At 46.9% G+C, this 23,528-nt stretch overlaps 1 protein-coding gene across 5 annotated transcripts in view; it reads left to right on the top strand.

Annotated features, from left to right (window-relative positions):
- AKAP9 (A-kinase anchoring protein 9) overlaps window positions 1-23,528 on the top strand; it is a 1,384,828-nt gene that overhangs the window by 901,495 nt on the left and 459,805 nt on the right. The window lies entirely within an intron of this gene.

Genomic DNA, 23,528 nt, shown 5'->3' with positions numbered 1-23,528 from the left:
ACATAAGTGATTTCCTATGTCATAATGCAAGACTCGTGAACGAGCACATACTAAAACAGACTAAAGGTGAACAAAGCTGTTGGAGAAACAATAATGCAGGTTTACACCTCACCAGTCCCACATTCCATGAAAAAGGAAAGACATTTTTTTTTGTTTAGCAAATGGCGATAAAAATTACAGAAACAAGGTGAAGTGTAGAAGGCATATTTCCCAGTGCTCATCACAAGGACAAATCACAACAACCACAGAGCCATACTGACCTAACGGGAAGAATAAATGACTTATGATTACCACCTTTCTAAATCTAGGTAATAAAATCTGGTAACTGGTAGTGAGCACCAAGTCCAAATACGACTCTTGAACCATATTGGTTCGAATCATGGAGTGTTCATTGATTTTTTTAGTTGACATGTTTGTATTAGGGTTTTGCATATATTACATCACAAGAAACATTCACAGTTATAAACCTGAATCACTGTACTGTAACATCATAGGCCGTTGAGAAAGCTATAGGGTGTGGAAGCTGTAGTCCATTAGCTGTTGGATCTCCCGTGATGGCCCGAGAGACCTGTCTTCCCTTATGCTGGTTCCGTCTGGCCCCCATGTCTACCGTCCTGGTCTTGCCTATATCTTTCGTTTCGAGCAGGGGTAACGTTACCTCCCCATCTCGGTCTATGTAGCGTTCCCCTTTCTTTTTTTTGTTTCTCAGATTCCCTATCATGTCGTGTAACAAAAGCAACGGTATATAAACCACTAACTGGGACTATCTTCGCCTACAAGGCGGCTTGGAAAGGGCCCTGGGGTGGGGGGGGGGTCCCCGAAACTGAGTATGATATGGGAGGGAGGGAGGTAGTGAGTGAAGTATGGGAGGGGGGGGAAGGGGGACGCGAGGCCGGCGGATGAGGTGCTTCTGCGACGGAGTATGTATGGGTTGGTGGTAGGTGTATGTGGTGCGCTCTAGGGCTCCCCGAGGGGAGGGGAGGGGGGGGAGGGGGTGGCCGGCTGGGTTGCCACTTGACGATGGAGTGTTCATTGATGATTGTTTCAAGCAGTTCTGCTGCCTTTAGGCAAACAAGTTTATTCTTAACCAACGACTATCTTTAGCGCATAGACTCTTGGAATTAAAAAAATGTGAGGGTCTCCCTAACTTGATGCAGGTCTGCTTTATATTTAAAAAACCAGTAGAATTTGAAGACTTGAATAACAAGATAGACAATCCTCAATGATTCCTTGTTGAAGGTGGCCTGTGGAGTTGACCATATGTATGTATGTATGTGCAGTCTTAAATAGCGCTCAAATTACCCTTGGGCATCTCGGCGCTTGCATTGGGAACCCGTCCTGGTTTTTCCCTGTGAGATAACCCGTACTGGGCATCCCCAAGGTGAAAGCCAGGCATCCCGCCGCGGGGGGCCGTTGTGGAGATTAAGCAAGCTTGTTGCCCAGAGCTGCATAGTGTGAACTCATGCTTAGAGTAGGCACCGAAGCGAGAATTATCGAGTCCGTGGACAATTGGGCTCCAGACCCTGCCGCGTCGGGAATTAAACACTGACGATAGCGGTGCCAAATTAATATGGTCTTTAACAAAAGAGAGTCCAATTTCATGAATTGCATAGAAAGGACAACTGGCTGGCAGGCCTAGGCTATGCCAATATACTCCATTTTCCTCGAGTTGTAGGGACCACATGCTTTTATAATACCAGAAGCATAAGTTAGAACTGGTAAGCACTTTCATTTGTACAGTTCTGGCAGGGGAGAAATGGGTTTCCTTTAAATAAATGAAGCCTACTTAGTAAGGAACCCCACAGCATTTGCAAACCTGTGTTAATTTGGCCAAACAAGGCACCCACGTACCCTGCGAGTCAAAAAGAACTTCCAGATAGGAAAAATCATAGGTTCTAGATATTGGTTTACCATGGATGGTCCGGCAGCGGGACTTACGATTTCTTGCACCACAGGCTATAGCAAAAGTTTTAGTACGTTTAGTATCTAGATCAAGCTGGGCAATGAAAATAACAAAGACATCCAACAACAGCCTAAGCTCATTAGATATTCTTGCCAACAGCACAGCCTCATCTACCCACAGTAGAACAGGACCACCTTGTTGTTAATTTTGGGCATATCCTTACCATTTGTGATCAAATAATCTTCAAGTCTATTAATATATAATAAAAATAGCGCAAGGGCAAGCTCGCAGACCTGCTGTACCCACTCCATGCCCCTCCCCCCGGACAATCTAAACAACTCAGTGCATTTCCCACTGTTCCCATATCTGACGGAGGCTGAGAGGTCAAACACAACAATGCTGGTACCCACTCCAAATGTTCTAAAATTATCCACAGCCAAGATCTAATGACACTTTCAAAAGTGCAGGAGAGCTCCATGAAGTCCAGGTGCATGGAACTGCATTTAGCGTTCGTGTACTTACTAATCACAAGGTGTTAATTTAGTCACTGCTGTTCCATAGTACCTAGTCAGGCCCTAAAGCCATACTGCACCCTTGAGGTGAATTTTATTGTCCGACATCCATGTGGTTAACCTGTTCAGGACCATTCTATCCACAGTATTTACAGTGGAGTCTAAAATGGAGGTTGGACTTTAACAGCTTGGATGCATAAGGGCATCCCTGGTAATAGTAACCCGTTGAACAAAGTCCTCAAAATCCTTGCAGCTCCCCGGCTCGGAATCACAACAGCTTAGTATCAGCATCAAATGGTTGCCCCATATTTTCCGGAACAACTCAACCATGTTCACATCAAGTCCCACCCCTCTTTTCTTCTTTCTATCCTCTGGCCCTCGTAGAGTAATGGTCAAGGTGTTGTGATCACTAAAGATACTTGCTGGATTGACCCATCAGTAATCTGTATAGATAGGGCCCTCATTACAAAAACAAGAAACGGGGGAGCAGCCACGTCTAAAGCATTACAACAATCATAGTGCAGCTGGTGGTAATGCAGCATACGGCCCCTACAATCCATACCCCATACTGTGTCATCCGAACATGCCGGCTCAAACTTTTCTGCTTCAGCGGATTTGGTAATATATCCCAATTTGGCATTTAAATCGCTCACGACTATCAAATTTAGCCCTTTCTCCTGATTAGCTTATTTACATTCGAGTTCCCCTATTAAATCAGAGTTCAGATTGTCCTTTTTGAAAAAAAGTTTCATTAGAAAAATTAATAAAAACATTAAAATTCCTAGCCCAACACACCCTAAAAGCCTGAATCAGCTCAGAGTTATGCGCGATACGAGGTATGGTACAGTCCATACAAGTTTTAAACCAAGCGGTAAGACCAGCCCTTACTCTACCTGCATTAGAGGGAATGGCTGGGGAAGAGTAACAAATAAAACCGTCACAGAAGATGTCAGCAGTTACCCATGTCTCCTGTAAGAGAACAATGTCAAACAATTTGATAAACTCCAACCAGTTGCCTATCCCCATTTTTGTATTAATGCCCCCAATAGTCCAATTCAGTAGTTTGATTGAGTTTTAGCCTGGCACTACCGTGGTAGACGAGACTGGTGATTTATAAGACACTTGGGGCAGAGGCATACTATTACATGTACCTTACACAATGCCCTCACATGCTGATGGCACTATCACAGATGGAGGAACCGAGTCAAATGGCTGCACCAACCTACAGGGCTCTCCGAGTAACAAAACCCCTGGCTGTCGATCAATATCCAGTAGATCTGAAAGCACTGAACATCGATTTTGTACTGGAACTGAATTGTGCGCGGCAAGGGGAAACACAAGAGATAAATTGTTAGGAAGCTCCAATGGAGCGTGTTTGTGGAGTCTGTAAAAATAGTCTAGTGAGAGTACTTTCATCTCAGTAAACTTTGTCAGGCCCAAAAATAGGGCTTGCAGCAAACCTCTTACTAAGAGAGGGTTTTCAAAACTAACCGCAATACAGTCTCCCTGAAACTCCTTGGCCATCTGGCCCACCCAATACACTCTGTTGGGAAAGAAAACACAATCAAACAGCAGAGTTTTACACTTAACATGGGTTTGAATCCAGTGTGTGATCCTTGTTCTTCAACTCCCTTGTAGATTCAGTATTGTGCTGGTTCATTCTGGGAACATTAGCCAGAATCAACACATATGGTCCAGCCGCAGGAGGTAAAGATCAAGCTATGTTACTTTGAGCCCTTCTAGTAGCACAGGGCCTATAGGGAGAGCCCTTACTCCAGCATTCAGAACTAAATTATTAGAGCCTTCGCCTGCCACATTGGCATATGACCCCTGTTCTCTGGAATTGGAACCTGCCAGCAGGATATCCAATACTGTCCCAGACCCAGAAACCTCTTTGGATTCAATACTAGTTGGTCCAAGAGTCTTGGTAGCTAAGATTTCACAATGTCATTTAAGGGATTAAGGGGCCTGGTCCCAGCCACTCCAATTGAAGATAATTTCTCCTTAATTATATCTAAACAAGCTTATGTAGGGCAAAGGGAGTCATCAAGAACCTGCCTGAGCTGGTCAGAGATTTCAGAAATAAACGCGTTCTTGAAAGAGATTGTGGAAAAGTCAACCCTGATGCCACCAGGTTCCACAGGCGTTTGCTCTGCCTCCGCAGCTTTACACAGGGTGCTGGAGTTTGGGGCAGTGATATAGTTGCTGCAGTATCCACTAAAGTAATAGAAGGCTCACCATTGTCACAAACAGTGGAATAATTACTGCTGACAGCCTCCCTTGCTGTAGAAGCACAGAAACCTAAAGTTACAGAGGGCAACTCCACCATGTCAGAGTTTAGGGAAAGGCATCTCTCGGGAAGCTGACTCAATCGCTCCCACCGCCCTCTCAAAGTACCCATCCAGGGTGCCCCATCTTTCAGCCCTTGGGTTCGTGGCACTCAATTTATATTTAACCATACTAAGAAGAACAAAGGTCTAAGAGATCGCGTAAATTGGAGGGCACAAATGGTAACTTGTAGGTCCAACAAGCACAACTATAATCAGAGAAGCCTCAAGGAAACTGATGAAGCAAAGGGGCAAAATAAATAGCTTAGACTTTACGGGCACAATTAAGGGAGAATCGGCAAACCACAGGAGTGGCCCAGTCTAGCCAACTTCGGTCAAAGACTACCCACCCTTGGCTCAGGCGCATCCCGTTCTGCAGGGTCAGTGGTAATACTGTAGAGTGCTGATAAGAGAGCTCTCCGCTGGTGGTTATGGGATTCGAAGTCCTCGAGTGCCAAAGTTTCCAAATGACTCCAGACAGATCTAGCAGAGGCTACTCCCTGCTATAACCACCAGGTTTCACTGAAATTTTAGTCTTCGGATATCACAGATATTAAAACTTCGAACATTAAGGAATCAGAGGAGAGTCTTAACAATGAGACCTACAACGTGGATGAATATGGTGAAAAAAAGAAGACTTTTCGGACAGGATGTCCTTAGAATAACAAAGGAAGGACCCAGCTCCGGGATAAACTCAGACCAGGTGAAGTTAAGGGCACAGGATCTAAGAAGCTTAAAGAGAATTGAAACCAACGCCTAGTTCAAGACAGTGACTGCATTGTGGAAAAAAAACCTAAACAGAAGTTTTAAACAGCAACAAGGAACGAATGAAGAGATGTTCCTAGTTGGAAATTGTTTATGCGGCACAAAAACATTCAAACCACTAGATGGGAACTTCTTTAATTTAAGACTAAGCAGCATAAAGAAACTAGAACCATTGTCTCATAAAGGCCTATCTATTTCTGCAGTTTTATATAATGCAACCCAAACCTGCCACTATATCAGAACACATTAATTGAAGCATGTTTACATGCAAAAGAATTTCCTCATTTACATGGGGTCATGTTCTCATGTATATGAAGGAATGCCCTCATTTATAAATATACATCCCGTTTAGTAGCTTCCTCACATTCAGATTTACAGAAGGGATTACTGCTTCTGTAATAACAGTGAAAATCACTGGATGGCGTACGGCCTAGAACAACGTTTACACAAGGGAAGATGGTTCAGTTAAACTGGACACTAATATTTAGTGCTTCCTCCATTCTTCCTCCTGAAATCTTTTACACCTGTGAGAATTTGTTTAAGATAATGATGATGTGGGTAGGCACATCAGTCCTTAATTTAAACCAGTGATTGTAGATGTGGCTCACCGGTAATTTATGAGCATCAAACTTATATCTTTATCATCAGACTTTGACCAAAAGAGAGAAATGAAGAAAAGGCAGGAAGGAGGAAGAAAAATAAAGGAAAGCAATGGCAAAGAGCGACAAAAAGAATGAAAAAGAACTTGCAAGAGTGAGATAAATGGACAGGGACTGTCTTGTTGTAGATTGAAGAGGCCTGAGTTTAAACCAAGACTAGACCGCCTTGGCAATCAGTAATCCCAACAGTCTTCTGAGAAAAACTATAGGCCCCGGCACTTATTCTTTTGCAAATTAAACACTTGGAGTATCTATTAGAAAAACAAGGTCCATATATTAGGTACCTTTTCTAAGATGAATAATCTATCCTGATCATAACAGTTCTTATCCTGTTTCTGAAAGAACTATTTTAGGAAAATTTTATGTAGCTTTGATTTTGTAATTTCTTGGTCTCTGATACAATAGCATTACGTGAAATTAGGATGGGGTTGGCTCCTGTATTGATAAAAATTTAAATTCTCAAGGTTTTTATGCCGATTCAGCAGAACACTTCAAGGCTCCTATATTTTATGCTTTATTGCATGACTGTGCCTGGAGCATAGTTCTATAGAAGTTGAATCTGGTTCAAGGTAGGTATGCATAAAAATATTGTTACCAAAAGTGAGTGACTTTTTCTTCCTGCATGTTCGCTCTTCAACAATTTCTTCTTTTGTTCACTTTCTATTTCTGTTTTGTTTTTTGGTATTTGTTTGGAAACCATCTATACTGGTAAAGATAATCAGAATTGGTTATCTGAGTCTAAATGCATTTCAGTTAGTTCTCCAATCATTAAATACTTGGGAAGTATACCGATTTATGTTCCCATTTGCTTTACTGTGCCCTAACCCAATCACAGAGAAGGCTCACAGAAGATAATATAACTCAGAACCAGTTCCTATTGGGTTATGTTTCTCTAAGATTTGAAGGACAACATTGTGTTCCAGTGTATGAGGGTGGTTGCGTATGGGCATGGATTGCTTTCTCATAGACAGATGCTTGACTTGAGCCCTGCATTCGACACAGTATCTCACTCTATTCTGATTGACAGACTTGAGGCCTTGGATATAGAAGGCATGGCTTTGGAATGGGTGAGCTCCTTTTTAAAGAATCGCACCTTCCAGGTTTCTTCGGCCGACACCAGATCAAAGACTCTAGCCCTGACCTCTGGTGTCCCTCAGGGATCTACTTTGAGCCCCTTGCTTTTAACATCAAAGTTCGTCCTCTGGCTGATGTCATTGAGAAGTTTGGGCTCACCCTTTTTTCTTGCGCTGATGACACTTAGATCGTCTTTTCGTTATCAGCTGCCCATCGACAGGACCCTTCGCTGCTTCACATAGGCATGAGGAATATTTCCTTATGGATGAATAAAAATGCTTGAAACTTAACAGAGAAAAAACGGAGGTCCTTGTCTTGGGCAACAATCCGGATCTCTGGGGACCCAGCCACTGGCCAGACACCCTTGGGCTCCTACCCTCTCCATCTACGAAGGTCAAGAATCTTGGATTCATCATTGAAGACAAACTTTCTTTGAAGCCACAGGTATCTAAGGTCACTGCTGTCTGTTTTTCAGTCCTTAAATGACTGAAAAAGATCCACTGAGTAATCCCTTTAGAGGCACCGAGAATGGTCATTCAGGCCCTGGTCATGTCCAGACTGGAAAATGGCAATGTGTTCTACCTAGGCGCTGACAAGACGTCTACTAGACTCCTCCAGACCATTCAGAATGCTGCTGCTCCGCCAATTTTTTGGTTACTGAGACATGCCCCTGCCTCAGCTGTGCTCCAGGAATTGCACTGGCTAAAGATTTCGAAGCACATTGAATTTAAGGCACTTTACTGTATGTTCAAGGCCTGCGTGTTTGCTGTGATCTGCAAGTCATTCTTTGGTCACCTCTCCTAGGTTCCGTTTAACCCGCATTAAAGGATGCTCCTTTTTCTATCTTGGCCCCAACCAGTGGAATTCTCTTCCTGCCACTCTTAGGAACTTTAATTCCATATTGGTGTTTCATAAAAATCAGAAAACTTGGCTTTTCTAGCTTTTTGCTAGTTATCGCTTTCTGCATCCATCCTGCGCCAGGAAACCCTCGGGGTAGCTGAGCACATTATAAGTTTGCCCCAATAAAATAAATGGAATGAGACGGTCAAATGTATTTCAAATAATCCACCAAACCATATTGCTTTTCATTTGATACTGACCTGAACGGGTCGGAAACTTATAAGGAAATACAATCTGCAGACAAACGCTAATTCCAAGATACCTTAAGAGATGCTTCTTTTATTACGTTTATCTACACATGAAAGACATGTCATGATGTCACATGTCCATGCTGCACCCTTCTACTATCTCTATTCAAAGTTATTGGCATAAAGCACTAGTTTTTCTAGCTCAATTCACTGGACTACCTATTCCTGAAACTCGTTCACTCCATAACGGAGTTCACTTTAGGAAGGTTCTGATAAAGTCCACTATTCCCTTTCGTCACCTAATAAGGCATTCCATCGTTCTATGGCTTTCAAGTCATCCTATCTGAAAGAAACACGTAGTGATAGATTCCTTACCTTAGAATTACCCCCAGGCGTCAGACTGGATCCAGAAAGTTTTCATCAGCAGTACCCCTGCACGTCGGGAGGCATCATCGTGCGGCTCCGCATGCATCGTTGGCGCTGAGATGACCTTGCTAGAGCAACTTAGACGCGCCCACGCACGCTGTCAGTTCTTTCTTTTTCCGCGGCAGCAAGCGCAGATCCGGGAAGAGCAAGTACCCCAAGTCACTTTTTGACTGAGTTTTTTTCGAGGCCTTTTGTCTCAATTTCTTCGAGTCGATCGACTCCTGGTGTCGTAGGGATGCCCGACTTTAAAAACTGTAGGGATTGTCACCGCATGATGTCGGTGACGGACCCACACCGCGTGTGTCTCTACTGCTTGAGGCGCGACCACGACTCAAAGTCGTTCCCTGACTGCCGGGCCATGGCGCCGAAGACTTTGCGGGAGAGGTCCTGAAAGTTGCTGGAAGTCCGGCGGTCGGCTTCGCGCCGCTCAAGGTCCCGGTCCCGTGGGAGGTCGAGGGACCGGTCGCAGAGCCGTCACCATCGTTCCTCTGGATCTAAGTCTTCGCACTCGGGGTCAGGTAAGTCAAAGCATTCCAAAAAAAAGTCGAAGAAGCGGCATCGCTCCCCACCTTCCCCTCGCCCGACGCGGCTGAGGGTGCGGGTGGCGCCACCCCCGCGGCTCCGGTGGAGCCTGCGACGTCGCCACCGGCCTACCCACCCTTTCCGGGTCCGTCGGCGACGCCTGCACAGGTGCAAGAGTTTCTTGCTGCCATGGCCCGACTCTTTGGGCCGTCTGGCCCCGTTGGTGCGCCTACGGGCCCCGTGGGCCTGACCGGGGGTCCTGTCCTTCCATCGCCGGCGGCTCCAGAGCTGCAGGAGCCCCCAGGATCGGACCCCGGTCCATGCCGATTGACCTTGTAACAACCTCACCGGCACTACCTCTGACGTCGCCCGCTCCTCGGGTCGACATCGTCCCCAGTTTCAGCCCTGAACCGGACATGGTGCCGGATCCCTGATGCCGATGGGGCCCTTTTCCACTATGTCCATCTTCCTTATTTTCAGCCTGTCTCGCAGACTTCGGAGGAAGGGGAGGACTGGGAGGGGTCTGAGGACCCTTCTCACACAACAGTGTGATTATGATCCGGACTGGGTGGAGGATTGGGGGGATGCCAGTGGTCGGATGCCAGTGGTCTTGACACCCCACCTGACCTTGGCATGCTGTCTCCACCTACCGTGGCTACAGAGGAGGGAGTCAGTTACGCAGTGGTAGTAGGTAGGGCAGCCGAGGCCCTCCATCTCGAACTCCCTACGGTGGCCGTCAGGACTAACCTCCTGACAGAAGTGCTTCAGCCGGCGGCAACCTCTTCGAAGCCCTTGCTGCCTTTTAATGACGCATTTTCGGATGTCCTTTTGGGCACCTGGTCCAGGCCCAACACAGGGGCTCCTGTGGACAGGAACGTGGCCCGCCGCCATCGCCCGGCTTCCGGCGCCCCATTCTTTCTCTCCCAACACCCCACTCCCGAGAGCTTGGTTGTCCAAGCCTCTACTTCCCAGAGCGCGTTCCCTTCCGCACCCCCGGATAGGGAATCCAAGAAGCTGGAGCAGCTTGGCAAGAAGCTGTTTTCTTCTGTCAGCTTAGGGCTGCGGTCGGTGCACACCGCATGCCTCTTGGGCCGTTATTCCCACTCTCTGTGTGATACGCTTGCGCAGGTGCTGCCCAGCTGTCCGGAGGAGGCACTGACAGTACTCTCCCAAGCTATTGCAGCAAAGTTCACTATTCATTGTGGGCTTGATACCGCCGACTCGTTGGGCAGGGCGATTTCCACGATGTAGGCGCTTCGGCGCCACACCTGGCTGAGGACAACTGTCTTCTCAGGGGATGTCCAGAAAAGTTTGATGGACATACTTTTGGCAATAAGGCGGATAGTGCGTTGGTTTTTAAGGACTCACGGGCTACGCCCAAGTCCTTGGGCCTGTCGGCCACTTGCCCTCCTCCGCCTTCCGATTTTTGCTCCTTTCGTGGCCACGGAAGGGGTGCCCCAACACGTTTGTTCCAGAGCCACAGGCCTGCGCAGCAACATCCACAGCGCGACCACGGACGCGGAAACCGTTGAGGCGGTTCTGGGGGCCAGCGGGCAGGTCAGTCCACCTCCACAGCATCCACTGCAAAGCCTTCCTAGTCCGACCTTTCAGGCCCATCAAACGCCAGTGGGCGGCAGGATTCGCCATCATCTCCCCCACTGGCGCAACATCACCTCGGACAAGTGGGTGTTGCAAATTGTCCGAAGGGGCTATTCTTTCCCCTTCGAGACCTCCCCTCCAGCCATGCCACCTCAGTACCACCGCATGTCGGAGGACCAACTTGCGCTTCTTAAACAGGAAGTCACAACCCTTCTTGGCCAAGGGGGCCATTGAGCGCGTTCCTGGGCCAGAAGTAGGTTGTGGTTGTTATTCCCACTACTTTCTGGTCCTCAAGAAGGAGAAGGGCCTGCGTCCTATCTTAGACCTCCGGAACGTCAGTTGCTTCCTCCGGAAGGAGAAGTTCAAGATGCTCACACTGGCTCAGGTCTCGTCTGCCCTAGATCCGCAAGACTGGATGGTAGCGTTGGACTTGCAGGATGCTTACTTTCATATCCCCGTCCTGCCGGCCCAGCGCCCCTCGGGTGTTCACGAAAGTGATGGCGGTGGTCGCAGCTCATCTGATGACTGTTTGTTGAAGGCGGGCTCGCCCCAGGCAGTCGTCTCCCACCTCCAGACTACGGCCGACCTCCTGCATTTGCTGGGGTTCTCCATCAACGTGCCAAAGTCGCACCTGATTCTCTCTCAGAAGCTCCTCTTTATCGGAGCGGTTCTGGACTTGGCGCAGTTTCGGGTTTATCTTCCCGAGCAGTGAGTCCGGGATATTCAGGCGATGATTCCGATCTTTCAGCCTCTATCCTGAGTTTCGGTCAGGATGACCCTCCAGCTACTGGGCCTGATGGCCTCCTGCATCCTGTTAGTTGATCATGCCAGATGGCATATGCGGGCTCTGCAGTGGAACCTGAAGTTCCAGTGGGCACAGCATCAGGGAAACCTGTTTGATCACGTCCAGATCTCGGAGGGCACTGCACGACAATTGCAGTGGTGGCTCACGAATCGCGATTGGGTCAATGGTAGATCCCTCTCCCTTCCCCAACCGGAACACACAGTTGTGACGGACGCAACCCTTCTAGGCTGGGGCAGCCACATGGGAGAGGCGGAGATCAGAGGACTTGCACTGAAGGCATTCCTTCCCTCTGTCAAGGGGAAAGTAGCGCAGGTGTTCACAGACAACACCACCGCCATGTGGTACTGCAACAAGCAAGGCGGGGTGAAGTCGTGGACCCTATGTCAGGAGGCTCTGCGTCTCTGGACATGGCTGGAACATCAGGGCATTTCCCTGGTGGTTCAACACTTGGCAGGCTCTCTGAACGCCAGGGCGGACGAACTCAGCCGCTGGTGCATGATGGATCACGAATGGCGTCTGACCTCTGACGTGGTGCAAGGTCTCTTTCAGCAGTGGGGAGAGCCTTGGTTAGATCTATTCGCCACCGAAGAGAACGCGCAATGTCATCAGTTCTGCGCGTTGGAATTTCCAAGGCGGCACTCGCTAGGTGACGCTTTTCGTCGCTAGTGGAGTTGCGGTCTACTATACGCCTTTCCACCTATACCACTTCTACCCAGAGTGCTGAAAAAGATCAAGCGTGACTGGGCCCAAGTCATTCTTGTGGCTCCGGACTGGGTTCGAAGAGTATGGTATCCCGACCTACTCAGCATGGCTATTGATCCCCCGATCCGACTGCCTCTTCGGGAGGATCTTCTGTCGCAGCAGCAGTGGACGGTCCTCCACTCGAACCTGTCCAGCCTCCACCTTCTTGCGTGGAGATTGAGCGGCGACAGTTGACGTCTTTCGACCTGCCTCCCGAAGCTTGTGATGTAATCTTGGCAGTCAGGCGTCCCTCCATTAAGACGGTATACGCCTGCAGGTGGAATAAGTTTGTAGCATGGTGCACAGCAAAGGCTGTGGATCCCCTTTCTGCTCCTCTTTCAGAGGTCATTCTATTCCTCCTTTCTTTGGCCCAGCAGGGCTCTGCTCTGGGCACGATCAAGGGCTATCTTTCGGCCATTTCATCCTTTTTACAGCTTCCAGATCAATCTTCCCTTTTCAAGTCCCCGGTTGTAAATAGAATAGATTCTTGAAAGGCATTACTCATCTTTTCCCTCCTGTTCCCTTCATAATGCCTCAGTGGGACTTGAATCTGGTTCTGACATATCTGATGTGTGCTCCCTTTGAGCCACTTCACAACTGTCCTCTTCGTCTTCTCACTGTAAAGATGACTTTCCTGTTGGCCATCACCTCTGCAAAAGAGTGAGTGAGCTCCAGGCTCTTTCTTCTAGGCCTCCTTTTCTCTCTGTCCATCCAGACAAAGGGGTTCTAAGGACTCTTCCATCTTTTCTGCCGAAGGTTGTCGCTGTCTTTCATATCGGTTAGACCATTATTTTGCCCACCTTCTTTTCGCATCCCTCAAAAGAGGAAGAGAGGCTCCACCGTCTAGACCCAAAACGTGCGCTCTCATTCTACCTGAACCGCACTCAACAGTTTTGGGTGGATGACCAGCTCTTTGTTGGCTACATGGGCGCCAAGAAAGGTCGGGTCGTGCACAAGCGAACCATTTCTTGGTGGGTCGTTCTGTGCATAAAGGCTTGTTATTCTTTGGCTAAAAAGGAGCCTGCGGTAAGGCTGCGCGCCCATTCTACCAGGGCGACAGCAGATGCCTACTGCTTTGGGACGGGAAGTTCCCTTGCATGACATCTGTCAGGCAGCTACGTGGGCCTCGCTGCACACGTTTACCAAGCATTACTGCCTGGACAGCCAAGTCCGGAGAGACGGCTTCTTTGGCCGTTCTGTTCTCCAGGACTTTCTGGTGTGATCTTTGTTCGCAGACCTACCACCGGGGTTGGTATAGCTGGGGTATCTATTCTAAGGTAAGGAATCTATCACTACATGTTTCTTTCAGATGCACAAGTTACTTACCTTCGGTAACGATATAGCTGTAAGAAACATTAGTAGTGATAGAGTCCTTACCGCCCCACCCATACTCCCCGTTCTGCAAACTGATTTCTAGGGTTAAGGTCATCCTTTTCATGGCCCTAGTTTCATGGCACCAATGGTCAGATTCTTGCATGGCTCTGCGTTCCTGGCACGGAAAGTCGTGTACAGAACTGACGTCAGCATGCTTGGGCACGCCTAAGTAGCTCTAGCGACGTCATCTCGGCGCCAACGACGCACATGGAGCCGCACGACGATGCATACCGACGCGCAGGGGTACTGCTGACGAAAACCTTCCGGATCCAGTCTGACGCCTGGGGGTAATTCTAAGGTAAGGAATCTATCACTACTAATGTTTCTTACACATATATTGTTACCGAAGGTAAGTAACTTGTGCTTTAAGAGCTTCATTTGTAGCCATCATCTCAAAGGGGACCCATGGGATTTTTTTGCTTTAGAATACATTGGCATAGTAAGACCACAGAAGGACCTCGTTCTGAAGAAACCAGCACCTTTTGAATCAGCATGGTTTATAAGTTACTGCTAGAGAGCGTCCCTTTATGCACCATCTTCTTTATAATTGGCTCCATAATCAGTGTGTCTAAACTATACTGATCTGTTTAAGTGTATACAGTCTTACCTGGCGCTCCAGTGGGACAGGTTATTGCTCCAGAATTTCACTTGTTTACCTACATTAATACCATTTGATCAACGCTGCTGGAATTTCTAAGGCCCCTAGATTTAGTCTGTTTGGTAGATTTAATTCCTAACCCAGCAGCCTTTTGAATTGAAGCATTGTACTCGTTAGTCCCCGTTAGCTGGTTGTTTTCTCCAAGTTGTTGTGCTTTGGATGCAAGGTAGGCACTACTGTAGATATCATTTTTTTGCTCAATTGAGGAGGAAAACTCTTGGTGTCAGTCTTTTCACCCCTGCTAGTAATTATTAATACATTATGTAGCTTCTTTCTGAAGAGGTTCAAGATCATTGGCTTGATTCCCAATCCCAGGGCAGCTAAAAAAACACTTTGATTTGAAAGGCCTCGCATATCAAGTCTCCAATTATACTGTGACCGTGGCAGCTAGTCACAAAATCATCCGGTAACCCTCCACCTTCTGTAACATTCAATCAATCAAGCATTTGTAGAGCACATTAATCACCCGTGAGGGTTTCACGGCGCTGAGGTTTGGGGGGGGGGAGGGGGGTGCAGCTACTGCTCGAACAACCAGGTCTTGAGAAGTCTCCTAAAGGTCAGCAGGTCCTGGGTCTATCTCAGCTGTGTGGGGAGGGTGTTCCATGTCTTGGCGGCGAGGTAGGAGAAGGATCTGCCGCCGGCGGAGGTCCTGTGGATGCGTGGGATGGTGGCGAGGTTGGCGGTTCGGGTGCAGAAGGTGAGACGTTTGTTGAGGTATGCTGGTCCGGCGTTGTGGAGTGCTTTGTGAGCGTGGGTAAGGAGCTTGAAGGTGATCCTCTTGTTGACTGGGAGCCAGTGCAGGTCTTTCAGGTGTGCTGTGATGTGGGTGTGGCGGGGTATGTCGAGGATGAGGCGTGTGGAGGTGTTCTGTATGCATTGGAGTCTTTTCTGGAGTTTGGCTGTGGTTCCTGCGTAGAGGGCGTTGCCGTAGTCCAGTCTGCCGCTGACGAGGGCTGGGTGACCGTCCTTCTGGTTCGGTGGGGATCCATCTGTAGATCTTGCGAAGCATGTGGAGGGTGTTGAAGCAGGAGGAGGAGACGGCGTTGACTTGCTGGGTCATTGAGAGCGATGAATCCAGGATGAACCCCAAGTTGTGTGCGTGGTTGGTGGGTGTGGGTGCAGCTCCCAGGGCAGTTGGCCACCAAGAGTCGTCCCAGGTGGAGGGGGTGGAGCCGAGGATGACAACCTCTGTCTTGTCTGAGTTCAGTTTCAGGCGGCTGTCCTGCATGCAGCTGGCGACGGCCTTCATTCCTTCGTGTAGGTTGGTTTTGGCGGTGGCGGGGTTCTTGGTGAGCGAGGATCAGGGTAGGGCTGAGGGATGATCCTTGGGGCACTCCGCAGATGATCTTGGTGGCTTTAGAACAGAAAGGGGGAGGCAGACCCTCTGGGTTCTGTCGTTGAGGAAGGAGGTGGTCCAGGCCAAGGTTTCGCCATTGTCCAGTAGGGTCCTTATGTCGTCTGTGGCAGCGATGAGCGCGGTTTCGGTGCTGTGATTGCTGCGGAATCCAGATTGGGATGGGTCCAGAATGTTGTTCTCCTCGAGGATGTGGGTCAGTTGCCTGTTGACGATCTTTTCGATGACTTTCACCGGGAACGGAAGCAGGGAGATGGGCTGGAAGTTCTTGAGGTCCTTTGGGTCCTCTGTGGGTTTTTTGAGTAAGTCGTTGATCTCGGTGTGCTTCCTGCTTTCTGGGAAGGTGGCGGTCTCGAAGGAGCTGTTGATAATCTTCCGGAGTTGGGGTGCGATGATGCGGTTTGCTTTGTTGAAGATGTTGTGAGGGCACGGGTCGGATGGTGAGCCGGAGTGGATGGTGTTCATGGTCTTGCTGGTGTTGTCGTCGTCGTTGACGTGGTCTAGGAGAGCAGGCGGTTGGTGAAGATGGGGGGTGGTGAGTATGCGGTGTCGGCGGCTGTAGGGAGGGTCTGGGCGTTAAATCTGTTGTGGATGTCTGCAATCTTGCGGTGAAAGAAGGTGGCTAAGGAGTCGCATAGTGTCTTGAGACGGTGGGATGTTGTTGGAGCTGGGGTTGGAGAGGTCCTTCATGATGTTGAAGAGCTCTTTGCTGTTGTGTACGTTGTTGTCCATGCGTTCCTTGAAGGAGGTCCTTTTGGTGGCTCGGATGAGTTGGTGGTGCTTGCGGCTGGTGTTCTTTAGGGCTGCGTGGTTTTCTGGTGTCTGTTCGTGGCCCCACTTTTTCTCGAGTCTTCAGCAAGTCCGCTTGGATTCCTGGAGGTCAGTGGTGAACCAACTGGCCTTTCTGTCGGTGCGTCTATTTGAGGGGTTTTTGATCGGGGCGAGAGTGTGGGCGCAGTCGTCGATCCATTACCTGAGGTTGCGGGTGGCTGTGTTGGTGTCGGTGGTGTCTGTTGGTGGGTCTCGGGCGAGGAGGGTGATGAGCTGGTCTTTGGTGACCTTGTTCCAGCTGCAGGGGGAGGGGTCAGTGGCGGCGGGAAAAGGAAGAGAAAACGAGGAACAGCCCCCAGCAAGGGCTGAAGGGGAACAGAAGGCAAGAATCAAACAAAATTGACAATACCAAAATACAGACGAAATTACACCATTAAAATACAGACGAAATTGCACCATTAAAACCCAATCACCGTGCGCCTAAAGGAAAAGCTGGACCAGAGTGGTCTTGAACCCTGCGAAGGAGAGGGGCTGGCTTCTAGGTGAAGCAGAGCACTGCTGAGCTGCCGGTGAGTGTGTGTGCTTTGGACCGAAGTATGAGGACTCACACGCGTTCCCCCGCTGCAGGCGCCATGATGTAGGGGAGGGGGGGAGGGACGAGGAGCTGGGAGGCGGGAACGGGGCGGTACGGAAAGGGGTCAGTGGTGGCGGGAAAAGGAAGGGAAAACGAGGGGGAGCAACAGCCCCCAGCAAGAGCTGAAGGGGAACAGAAACGAAAATCAAACAAAATTGACAATACCAAAATACAGAATAAATTTCACCATTAAAATACAGACGAAATTACACCATTAAAATACGGACGAAATTACACCATTAAAACCAAATCACCGTGCGACTGAAGGAAAAGCTGAACCAGGGTGGTCTTGAACGCTGCCAAGGAGAGGGGCTGACTTCTACGTGAAGCAGAGCACTGCTGTGCTGCCGGGGAGTGTGTGTGCCTTGGACTGAAGTCTGAGCACTCACACAGTCAAACATTATGGGTGCAGTTGAAAGAAATCTCTCAATTGTTTAGTGAGAACCATAACTTAGGTAATGCCCTCAAAATAGCTTACTCAATCAACTGCTGGTGTGATATTGCAAAAAACTCCGCCGGTGTGATATTGCAAAAAACTCCGCCACAGCAATGAATCCAATATAACCAACACTGGCAAACCTTTTGCCAATCTGTTACATTTATGATACATGAGGATTGACCTAATTGCATTTGTGTAATCAGCACAGCCATGAATTGTAAGTTTTTGTCATCTGGGTCGTACCTGTGTTGTTAAGATTATTTATGTTATTTATTTTTAGAGTTTTCTATAGCGCGAACAAGACCCAGGGTAGGGTATCAGAGCTCTTTACAAGGAAAGCAGCGTGGGTATACAACATTTTACAGTACAAACAGAACAGATCCAGTATCACAGTTCTTACAAAGTTAGGTAGGTAGCAGCAATAAGCATGTAACAGTAGGAGCACGTTCATGTACACGTCAGTTATAGAGGCGGGTGTCATTAAGGGGAGTGAGGAAACAAGTTTGAGGTCGTGGATTTGTTTTGGGCCTTGTGGAATTAAGGGAGGAATTTGCTCATCAGGAATGATTTTGCTTCCCTTTTGAATAGTGGTGTAGATGAGATTTTTCTGATGTGCGGAGGTAGTAAGTTCCATATTCTTGGTGCTGCTCCGTTGAATCCTCTGTCAGAAGTTTTTTTCTTGCTGAAACGAGAGGGTTTAAGGAGTAGATTGTCGGTGCTCCTAGAGTGTCTGTTTCCTCCCGATAAGGTACGTTTTTGGAATAGGTACAGGGGGGTCTTGTGGTGTAGAGCTTTGACTGATGCACAGCATCTTTAGTTGAATTCTGGCTTCATAGGGTAGCCAGTTGAGTGCCTTCAGGTGTGGAGATATGTTATCAAATTTCCTAGATCCTGTTATGAGTCTTGCTGCTGCATTGAGAAAGGCTCTTAGAGGGGCTGTTGAGATTTTGGGAAGCCCCGAAAGAGTAGTACATCTGTACTCCAATCTTGAAATAACTAAGGCCTGAACTGCAGTTTTGAGGTCACCCATCTCGAAGAATGGCTTAATTTTTCTGAGATAGCTGAGGTGAAAGCGGGCATTTTTAGCCAGCAGGTTGATGTGCGTTTGCATGTTAATGTTCTTATCCAGAGTAATTCCAAGCGATTTGGTGGAGTCCACCAGAGTTGGCGTGCAATTCAGGGCCGTGATCAACTTGGTCCATTCCTTTATTTCCGGCGAGCTTTTTAGGGGGGGAGATTAAGAGAAATTCTGCTTTTTGCAAGTTTAGCTTGAGGAAGTTGTTCGTTAGCCAGTGGACAGTCTTTTCGAGCGCTTGATTCATTCTCTTTATCTCTTCAATGGAGGAGATCTTGATGTAGAGTTGAGTGTCGTCCGCGTACATGTAGTAGGAGATATTTGCTTGCTGTAGTAGTTCGGTTAGGGGTTCGACATATAGTTGAATAGCGTAGGGGATAGGGTTGAGCCTTGTGGAACTCCAAGTTGGTTGGGTGAGGAGGGTGAAAGATTTTTTGTTTACCATGCACGATTGTTTTCTGTGTTCCAGAAAGGATTTGAACCAATGAAGGACTGTGTGCCAGATAAGCCCATCCTGTTTTCCGGTCTTCTTAGCATTGTGTCGTGATTGACCGTATCGAAGACTGATGAGAGGTCGAGCAGGACTAGTAGGCAGGTTTCATTCTGGTCAAGAGCAAGGAGGCCATCGTCTACTATATGAAGAATGGCTGTTTCTGTGCTATGACTGGGTCTGAAGCCCGATTTGCAGTCGTTCAGTAGTTTGAAATCCGTGATGTGTTGGTTCAGTTGTTGCTGCATGCATTTTTCCAGGACCTTGGCTAGCATGGGAATGTTGGTTATAGGTCGGAAGGTATTGGGGTCGGAGGTGTTTGCTGTAGGCTTTTTTAGGATAGGGGTCATTTGACCGATTTTTAAGCATTCCGGAATGTGACCGTGCGAGGCATTGATGATTTTGGTCCAGAGAGGGGAGATGATATGGTGGATGTGAGGTAGGCAGTTTGCAGGGACAGGGTTATTGAAGTGGTTGTTGAGTTTGGTAGGTGCTAATGTTTTGTTAATGTCACTGAGATCGTAAAGTGTGAAGGTAGACCAGTGAGAGTTATTTTTGGGCAGAGGTAGATCCAGTTTTTTAGGATTTTCATCTTGTGTGTTCTTTCGGGAGGCTGAGTTGCTAGCTGCCACCCTTAGCTCGAGTTGGAGGGAGTTGGGTTTTGTTGTGAAGAATGAGGAAAATTCTTCACTACTAATCTGTGATTTCGTGGTTAGGATTGCGGTTTTGGCCAATTTGTTCGATTCTTGTTTTAGTATTTCAAAGATTTTCTTCGGTCTGTTTTTGGCATTGTCTAGTTCTGATCTGAAGAAGTCTTTTTTTTGATCGTAGAATGCTTTTGTTATAGGATCTTCTAAATTTCCTAAGTAGTTTGAGTTGGATAGGGGAGAATGTTGTCTCCATTTTCGTCCAGTTAATCTCAGTTTGCGTCTTTCTTCATTCAGGGCTCCGTTGAACCATGGGTTTTTGTCTTTGTCCGGGATTCTTTTGAGTTTTGGTGGGGCAACTTGGTCGAAGAATTTGGTCATCGTGGAGTTATAGTGAGCAGTTAGGTCATTGACGTCTGACATGTTATTGGGGGGAGTGAGAAATTTCTCACAGTGGGAGGCTAGGTTATTCCAGTTGAGGTTTTTCGTGTCTTTTATCCAGTGTTTAGGCTTGACTTGCTGCGGGTATGTTTTCTTCCTGGCGGATGGAATTTGGAAGGTAATGGTGTGATGGTCCGATCAATCACAAGGGGTGATAGAGATAGATTCGATCAATTTATCTTTGGATATGATCCAGTCAAGTCTAGCACCTTTGGAGTGAGTGGGCTTTGAGATGGCTTGTGTCAGTGAATGGTCTACTAGGAAGGTTTTGAGTCCACAATGCCACACACAGGTGTCACAGGTGATTGTGCAAACACAGGGCCCATACCTCATTCAGCTTGCACTGTTGCTTCTCATCATGTGCATGTTAATATCACATTATCAGGAACTATTAGGTTAGTGTAAATAGGTCCATATGATTATTTCTTTTGTCAACATTATTAGGCTCATTATCGTTTAGATCTTATAATTGTACAACCTCAAGTCTTCTTCAAAGGATCAAGCACACCCACATCAGCTTTGTAGATTAATTACATTACCATAAGCAAATTCTAGAGTTTCAATGTGCTTTCCTAAAGAATACCTTTACCCGATACTGAATCATTTGAATTTCACCTTGAAAGGCATCCACCAACTTTGTTTCCAGAGAGATCAGCTTCTTCAGTTTGCTAAAGCCTTCCTGTAGTTATTTGGATTATAGACTTTTATGTGTCCTTGTAGTTCTTCATGGCCTCTATGGAATAAAGGCTCTTCTCAGATCCACACACCATCACTGAGAGTCAGTCCAAGACAATGCACTGTGGTGGCGTTGTATGAGATTAAACACAGCTTCCACTACTTTTTGTGAACTGTGTAGAATATGCCTGCAAGCACAAATACATTGTTTGCCTAGTCAAACTTTGATTAACTTAATTCAGTAATTATTGGTCTTCTCTAATCTGCATTAAGCTAAGTCAGAACATTATTTGCAAGAAGTATATGAAAATAACTTTGTGGACCATCAGTGTTAACTTGCTTTTTCGACTGATAGACTGTGGTCAAAATATGTTTTTTAACCACAGTTATTGTTGGAGGAACTTGCACCTTCACCTGGCACCATCTAAATGGACTAGGCATAGGTAAAGGTACAACCGTTCTTTTATTTCTCAAGCATTAGAACTAGTCCAGTGTTCCCTATGAACTTATGAAAGTTCACTATGTACATCCTAATCACCTCTGGTAACCAAAACATATTCATCAATTGAAGATGAGGCTGATTTCTGGCGCATCCTGCATGTTACAGATTTTTTTGTTTCAAACGTTGCTGTCCTAGTTTCACATGCTGCACCCAGCATCAAAAAGTAATATGATGCAAGCTGTAACTGTGCCTCTCAAAACAAATCCTTTGTCCATCCTGTCCAGGACTCAGACATGTTGAAAGCGGCAACCTGGACCAACACAATTAGCACTACCGTTGCCTAAATAATGGTTAAAAAATATGTGTTTGTTTTCACTGTCGATTCGGTAACAGAGAAGGATAGACTTGTTGCCATCATCAGGCAGACTCTTCTTGATCACATCAAAAACCCACTTAGTTCAGATTAGATGTAATTGCTTCACCAATTACTGCAGCAGCACCACAATACCCCCTACTCCGACCCCATATGTCAGTTGGTGAGAGACTAAGAATACATCATTCCTCTTTATCTGGCTCTACTGTTGTTCTAAACTCTCCAGCTATTAAATTATGGCTGATGTTAACCTTGGTCTCCTCCAAGTACACACCCCCAGTGGGTCCTAGGTACGTGGTGCATTGTTTCCTGTTGTTAAGTACGGAAAGTTGCTCTATAGCTTCTGTACAAGCAAAGGCCACCTGGCATGCTTCTAGTGGCCATCCACTCACTCTCAAGATGGTCATCGGATTCTATCAGATGTGTTGCAGCATCTAGCATTCCTCCCCCACCCCAACTTTTCCTCTCCCCTCAAGCACCTATTTTCTTATCTCCACACAGCCATTCACTGTGTCCATTATGCCACGGAGATACTGCTCAGCAGCATACATATTTTTACCACTAACAATGTAACTTGTTCACTTAGTCTTTCTGCGCCTTGACTATCCTTTCATAAGCGTTTGACGGTTAGAAAGTAAACACCATGCCCAAGCCTCTCACTTAAATTTTTTTTCCCCAAGTCATATTGTGCACTAGCATAATCCAAGCCATCGTAGGGTACACAGTACCACAATTTGATTTGGCTTTGCACACAGCTCATAAATTGCACCCGCCTTGTTACTCCAGGGGAAAGTTAGTATTTTTTGAGTGAAAACAGTTTACTGAATCAAATACAGATTTATAAGAAGAAAATATTAAATTGTGATGTAGCACATTGGAGCGCCCTAAATGTTTTTACCCTGGTGGCCACGTTGGACTTATTATTATTATATGACGCTAGGAATTCGTCACACTCAGTGAAACATCTGATGTAGCAAACTTGCTTTGCCTCCTGAATCAGTTTTTGAAAGGCAATTCTTACTTGAAGTATTTGCATATCTTGACCGAACTAAAGGTAGGCTGAGTGTTTTTCTAAAAACGTCTATAAAAAGAAGTTTGCTGCGAGTAAACAGAGTTGTGTACATCCCTTTTGTAAAATGGCCTTACAGATGTTATTCTGCTTAATTGATCGGTGCTCCATTTGGAGTCAATATCCCTTTTAACATGTTTCTTTGAAGTTTAGAATCATTTATCCCTTGGTAGTGCCCACTCTCATTATGTTCTTCTACACTTGCTGGCAATTCAGCCGAACAAACCCCGGCTGCAATTAGTTCACTGAAGCCCTAAAGCACATTGTTATCGTAGGTTGTGTGCTTTTTCAAGGAGTAACATCCACTTTTCTAACCATAGTTGAGGACTATGCCCTTTTTCACTGGCTGATTGCATTCTACTGTGTACTTTGGACGTTTCTTATGAGATGCCCGGATGTCAGAGATGCTGTGCAGCTAATAAGAGCACTACCTAAAGTTATTCTTTTAACTTTTAAGTCGGGTGTCTGGTGAAGTCCTAGGCATAGAGGTTTTCAGCAAGTCATCTGAAACAGGCTGCAATACATTTTGCAGAATCCTCTGAAATGAACTTATTTAGGTCCCCATCATCCGTCCTTCATGGATGCAATCATCATCCGTCCTTCATAGATGCAATACTCTGACAATGTTTTCTAATAGACACATTTGTTACCTTTTATACCAAACA

The sequence above is a fragment of the Triturus cristatus genome, chromosome 10 (assembly GCF_964204655.1).
Source record: "Triturus cristatus chromosome 10, aTriCri1.1, whole genome shotgun sequence".
In the NCBI taxonomy this organism is placed as follows: domain Eukaryota; kingdom Metazoa; phylum Chordata; class Amphibia; order Caudata; family Salamandridae; genus Triturus; species Triturus cristatus.
Note: the sequence above shows the minus strand (reverse complement) of the source record. Positions and strands in the feature narration are given on the sequence as shown.